This window comes from Theropithecus gelada, chromosome 15 (assembly GCF_003255815.1).
Source record: "Theropithecus gelada isolate Dixy chromosome 15, Tgel_1.0, whole genome shotgun sequence".
In the NCBI taxonomy this organism is placed as follows: domain Eukaryota; kingdom Metazoa; phylum Chordata; class Mammalia; order Primates; family Cercopithecidae; genus Theropithecus; species Theropithecus gelada.
In genome coordinates, this window is record NC_037683.1 from 13013455 (window position 1) to 13020251 (window position 6797).

At 48.4% G+C, this 6797-nt stretch overlaps 1 pseudogene across 1 annotated transcript; it reads left to right on the forward strand.

The window, feature by feature from the left end:
* The first annotated feature begins 404 nt into the window (after positions 1 to 404).
* Positions 405 to 6545, forward strand: LOC112608718 (annotated as a pseudogene). The gene is made up of 2 exons (XR_003116039.1): positions 405 to 415; positions 5899 to 6545. The product of XR_003116039.1 is annotated as a 60S ribosomal protein L17 pseudogene (transcript).
* Positions 6546 to 6797: the final 252 nt, after the last annotated feature.

The window sequence follows — 6797 nt, forward strand, 5'->3', positions numbered from 1 at the left end:
GACTGCAGAACTGGGATTTGAACCCAGAGCTGCCAGGGCCCGAGCCAAGCTCCAAAGAGCCCCTTCGCTGACTATGAGCACCACTTTGTGGTTTGAGCAGGGCTGTCCCGCTTTAGTGAAGAACCCCAAATGCCCCAGATCGCCCTGCTTGGGTGCATACATAAGGCAACAATAGCAGGAATTAACAGAGCCACAATGCAAGCTTCTTGCTGGTTCCCAGGCCTGCCTGCATGATGCGGAATCTCAGCAACCCCCAAGGACACCCCAGACACTTCTGGGAATCCTGGAGGGTGTCTCCAATAGGCTCGGAAGCCTGTCCACCCGGGTCTGTCCTACTGGCCCCAGTGAGGACGTCCCCGGTTGGCTGTGGTCACCAGGACAGGGCAGCTGCCCTCCCCTCTGTGCCTCTGCAGCTCTGCACCTCTAAGACTGAACACTCCTCTGCCCATTCAGAAGGGCCCATCCCCGCTCCCCAGCCTCCCAGGCCCCAAGACAAATGCTCCTCTGAGCATGAGTCAAGCCCCATCCCCTCAGCAGGGAGGGAGGGAGTGGTCAAGCCCCTGGATCTGTGGCCTGGCAGTTCCAGGTCTGGGTTGGGAAGTGGCTCCCTGACTCGCCAGCCATGTGAACCTCAGGGACCTTCCTTGCCTCGTTGGTGAAATGTCGGCCACTGTGAGGAAAAGGCGGGAGACCCCAGCCCCACCCTGCACAGGGCCCAGTGCACAGCACCCCTCAAAGGCAGCGTTTGATGTTCTCCCACATAATCCTCCTTGCCCAGCACCTCTCTATACCAACCGCCTCCCTCCTGTTCAACTCACCCCCCTGGAAACCTAAGAAATGGGGGGTCCCCCGCCCTGATGCCAGTCTGGACACTGCTCTACAGACAACATCCTCTGAACTTTTCTTGGGCCCCCAGCTGCCACCCTACCCTGCTGGATGGGTCCTGTGAACCCCACAATATTCGCACATCCCCCACCACGCTTCACCCCAGAGCAGGCTTGGTGGGAGGGGAGGAGGAAAAGGACCCTTGGCCTGGGAGTCACCCCTGAGGTGTTGAAGTCCCCCATGGGTGTGGAGGGGCATTGGGCATGAGGGGGTGTCCTGCCCACTTCCTCAGTGCAGAAATCTTGCTGGGAGACACTAGCTGGCTGATGCTGCCATAGGTGGGGGGTGGGGCAGAGGGCAAGGACTACAGAATTTCAAAAGCTGCTTTACACCACAAAAGTGTAAGCATGCACACTCACGCACACACACTCACGCATGCACACAGACACACACACACACACAGAAGGGGTCCAGCATCCTCCATGGTCCGGCTTTTCTCCAATGTAAGCAGCAATCTCAGTCACTCCCTGTTACCAGGAGAATCTGACCTTGAGTGTCCAAAAAGCTCAGATGTTACATGTGTGCCTCTGATGCCCGGGTGCTGACACACTTGTGCATGAGCAAACATCTGCGTACAAGACTGTGGACACACAGGTCTGTGTCCATGCAGCCACAGATGCACACTTGCATTCTGTCATAGTCACAGACACTTGTGCACGCAAACACAGACACACACTCTGATTTAGAGGCCTGAGACCCCTGCACCAGTGTGCTCAGGTATACACTCCACATGCATGGAGTGCGGAATGAGGCAGGTGTCCCAGGCCACCCGCTGTACTCCAGCATCAGGTGGGCTATCGGGGTGCTGCTGCTCTGCCCCTCACCCCATGCCCTCAGAATGCCCTTGAGGGAGGGTCAGGGCTCTTCCAAGCCCTGGGAAGCCCTGGGGCACATGGCACAGATTGCCTCCATCACCACGGATACTTCGTCATCACAGATACTCCATCACCATCACCACGGGGCCCACCTACAACCATGGAAGCCTGGAGCCCCCAGGGCAGGAGTGACCCTTGCGGGGGTTAAGTGGGCAACCTCAGTGAGCAGCCAGGAGATGGACTTCCTGGAAGGCAGGGGAAGTCTCCCCAGGAGACGGGAGGAGGGGAGGCGATAGGGAAGAGGAGCAGGAAGAAGGGGAAGGAGGAGGGAGATGGGAGGAAGAAGAAGAGGAGGGGAGGGGGCCCAGGGGAAAGAGGTTGGTAGCTATCATTGAACAGGAATCCCTACCACACCTAAGGGACCATGAAATTCACTTGTTCATTGTCTATCATTCATCGTCTAGCTGCCGCCCCCTCCTGCTTAGAACCTAGATTGGGGCAGCACATTTTAGATCCTCAATAAATGTTTGTTGAATGAATGCAAGAAAGCCTAGTTCTGGGTCCTCATCTGCAACCTGGCCCTCCGACCCTCTTGATCAGCCACCTGGCTGCTGGGCCAGCCTCCCTGTGGTGTCAGGCCTAAAAATAAAATTCAGCACTATGTGCCACCCCGACATCTGATGAAATCTGGAGAGCCTGACCCCAAGTTTCCTACCCCTCTCAGCTCCTGTGGATAAGGTCCAGCCTAACCACCTTCCCTATCAAATGGAGCAGGCACAGCTTCTGCTGATCCCCACACAGCCAGTCACACCCTCCTGTGGGAATGAGGGCACCCCAACTTTTTCATACCCCAAAACCTGTCTCTCACAGCCCCTGGTTGTTCACACTGTTCCCAAGCACAGCTGTGGGTGGCCCTGTGTAACATATGGTGTCCTCCTCCCCCAGTCTGTTAGTCTGTGTGACAAAAATGCAGCTGCCGTTCTCATCTGTCCCGTGGCAGGTGTTGTGTGCTCAGCCATTCTATGACTCTATTGGGGATTCTCTCCCTCACCAATGGGGTGAGTAGAAGGGGGTTAAAAAAAACTCCTCTCCCATTGGGGAAATGGTTGGCTACCACCAGCTGACCCTCTAGCTGACCACAGATAAAAAAAATGAGCCCAGCCAAGACCAGAAGAACCACCTAGATGAGCCCAGCCCAAATTGTCAACCCACAGAACAGAAAGATGAGCTAAATAAATGATTGTGTGTGTGTGTGTGCTTTTATTATTATTATTATTATTATTATTATACTTTAAGTTCTAGGGTACATGTGTACAATGTGCAGGTTTGTTACATATGTATACATGTGCCATGTTGGTGTGCTGCACCCATTAACTTGTCATTTACATTAGGTTTTTTTTTTTTTTTTGAGACAGAGTCTTGCTCTGTCACCCAGGCTGGAGTGCAGTGGCGCGATCTCAACTCACTGCAAGCTCCGCCTCCCGGGTTCACGCCATTCTGCTGCCTCAGCCTCCCAAGTAGCTGGGACTACAAGTCCCTGCCACCACGCCTGGCTAATTTTTTGTATTTTCAGCAGAGACAGAGTTTCATCGTGTTAGCCAGGATGGCCTCGATCTCCTGACCTGGTGATCCACCCACCTCGCCCTCCCAAAATGCTGGGATTACAAGCGTGAGCCACTGCGCCTGGCCATAAATGGTTGTGTTTTAGGCCACTAAGTTCTGGGGTGGTTTCTTACACAGCCAAGGCTAACTGATACACCACCTCACAGGGCCGAGGGCTGCTGTGAGGGATTAAATGACAGACTGCAGTTCAAGTCCTCATAACAGTGCCCAGAACAGTAAGACCTCAGGAAACAACAGCTATTTTTATTTGAAAACCACTCTTTGAGGCCTGCATGGAATACAGATGTAATAGAAAGTATGAAGATGCTACTAGAGAAAGACATAGAAATGGTTGCCAAATTGTCTTTAACACAAATGGCACCTTTGCTTGTGGAGGGGTTTCATCAGTCAGATAAACAGAGACCTACTGTGGTCTGGCATGGAGGGCCACAGTAGGTCTGAATCACAAAGAACAGGAATTCTGGAGTGTTCTCCCACTCCTTAGGGGCAGGGAGATGGGGGCTCTATAAGGGAGGTGGGCTCAAGCAAAATGGTGGCAACCTAGGTCCTGAATGTGAAAAGTTCTGAGAAGGGGGAAATGTTCTGGGGAATAGAGATTAAGGGTGGTGAAATGTCTTCTAACTTCAGGTTGTTTCTATGTGTACTGCACAGTAGTTCACACTCTGCTAGCCCCAGACCTTGAAGCAGTGCCTGAAACCCATAGTGGACTTGTGTCTATGGAGCTTCATACAGCAGGGTGTCCGTGGGGTAGGTAGAGCAGGGTGGAGGTGAAGCCGGGGCATCAGCTGATAAGATGGGTGGAGACAGAGAATCCATCTGGCAGGGCATGGCCAGACCTAGCCCCGACCCCATCCCCTCCACTGATTCCAGAGGTCCCGGGGAGGGGAGGTTGCTGAGACTGAAGGACAAGTCTGTGGGCCCAAATCATTTTCTTTGTCTGTGAAAGGAAATGGAAGGTCCAGGAGGCTGGGGGGCTGGACCACACTGAAGGGACATAAAACAGAGGAAAGTTCAGTTCCTGCCCTTGGGGACTTCTCAGTCTAGAGCAGGCAAGATGAAGCAAGAGTAGAAATAATCATACCCTTGGGACTATAAGAAGTGTAAAAAGTGAAAGGCAGTTTCAGAAGAAAGTGCGGTCACATCTATTTGGGAAAGGGAGTGATGAGAAACAAAGGGAGCATTGGAGAGGAGCGTCAGAGGAGAGGCAGAATTCATAGAACCTGCACCTTTGTGTCTCACACACAGACACCCTAACTGCCTTTCAGCAGCCAGGTGGGGGCCTCAGTGCCCCCGCTGATGAGCAAACCCTTGGGACCGTGCTTGGGGTGCCGCCTGAGAGCCCACAACTTGTTTCTGACAACATGGACATCTTTGTGCCTGAGTGTCAGGCAATGATTTTGATACTTTATTGCACATCTCCTTTATTGTTTAATAAGGACAAGGAGGAAATGGAAAAACGACGAAAAGTCCAATGTTAGTAACAAAATTGATTGTTCCTCTAAGAAACAAATGGGCAAAGATGGAAACCATTGGTCATGCCAAAAGGTGTAACACTTTAGCCTCAGTTAGATGTTCGCTGGATGTAAGCCAGTCAACCATGCGCTGACTGATTGTGAAGGGAAAGGACAGAATTAAAGAATGCTTGGAATCCTGGAAATTTGTTGTTGAGAATTGGGTCAAAGTGTTATGGCAGAATTAGGGATTTTGTAATAGCTTTATCTCTCTGAGAGGAAGCACTCAATTTCTGCACACACTTCAGGAACACATTATAAAACACATAAAAACAGGCACTTCGCCAAAACCAGATGAAATCACAATGAAAGAAAGCTATAGACTAATTACTCTTGTGAGTATAGATGCAAAAACACTCAACAAAATGCTAGAAAACTGAATTCAGCAATATATAAAAAGGATTATATCCCATGACCAAGGGAGATTTATCCCTGTAATGCTGGGGTGGTTTAACACCCAAAAACCAATAAATGTAGTATGCCATATCAATAGAATAAAGAACAAAAATCACACGATTATCTCAGGAGACACAGAAACGTGTCTGACAAAATTCAACACCCTTCTTGCTAAAAACCGCTAAACTAAACTAGGAATGGAAGGTAACTTCCTCGACCTGATAAAGGCATCCATAAAAACCCACAACTAACATCATACTCAAGGGTGAAAGACTGACTACTTTCCTTCTAACATCAGGAACAAGATAAGAATGTCTGCTATTCCCACTGCTTATTTTTCACTTTTTTTCTTTTTGTGTGTGTGTGGGTTTCTTTTTTCTCTTCCCACTTCTATTCAACGTTGGACTAGAAGTCCTAGCCAGGGGCAATTAATTAAGCAAGAAAAGGAAATAAAATACTTCTAGACTGGAAAGGAAGAAGTAAAACTATCTCTATTTGCAGATGAAATGGTCTTGTGTATAGAACATCCTAAGAAATACAGATACACACAAAAAAACTCATTGGAGCTAATAAATAAGGTAGATTTCAGGACACAAAATCAATATTCAAAAATCAATTGTGTTTCTATACGGTACCAATAAATAAGCCAAAACTGAAATTAAGAAAACAATTCCAGCTTCCTCTTTCCCTAAGCCGCCTGAGGTAATCTGTGAAAATGGTTCGCTATTCACTTGACCCGGAGAACCCCACGAAATCATGCAAATCGAGAGGTTCCAATCTTCGTGTTCACTTTAAGAACACTCGTGAAACTGCCCAGGCCATCAAGGGTATGCATATTCGAAAAGCCACGAAGTATCTGAAAGATGTCACTTTACAGAAACAGTGCATACCATTCCGACGTTACAATGCTGGAGTTGGCAGGTGTGCCCAGGCCAAGCAGTGGGGCTGGACACAAGGTCGGTGGCCCAAGAAGAGTGCTGAATTTTTGCTGCACATGCTTAAAAATGCAGAGAGTAATGCTGAACTTAAGGGTTTAGATGTAGATTCTCTGGTCATCGAGCATATCCAAGTGAACAAAGCACCTAAGATGCGCCGACGAACCTACAGAGCTCATGGTCGCATTAACCCATACATGAGCTCTCCCTGCCACATTGAGATGATCCTTACTGAAAAGGAACAGATTGTTCCTAAACCAGAAGAGGAAGTTGCCCAGAAGAAAAAGATATCCCAGAAGAAACTGAAGAAACAAAAACTTATGGCACGGGAGTAAATTCAGCATTAAAATAAATGTAATTAAAAGGAAAAAAAAAAAAAAAGAAAACAATTCCATTTACAATAGTATCAAAAAGAATAAAATACTTAGGACAAATCTGACAAAAGAAGTACAAAGACTTATACTCTAAAAACTATAAAACATTGTTGAAAGAAATGAAAGAAGACCTAAATGGAAAGATAGCCTATGGTCACAGATTGGAAGACTTAATATGGTTAAGATGGCAATACTCTCCAAATTGATCTACATATTCAATGCAACTTCTATAAAAATCCCAGCTGCCTTTTTAAAAAT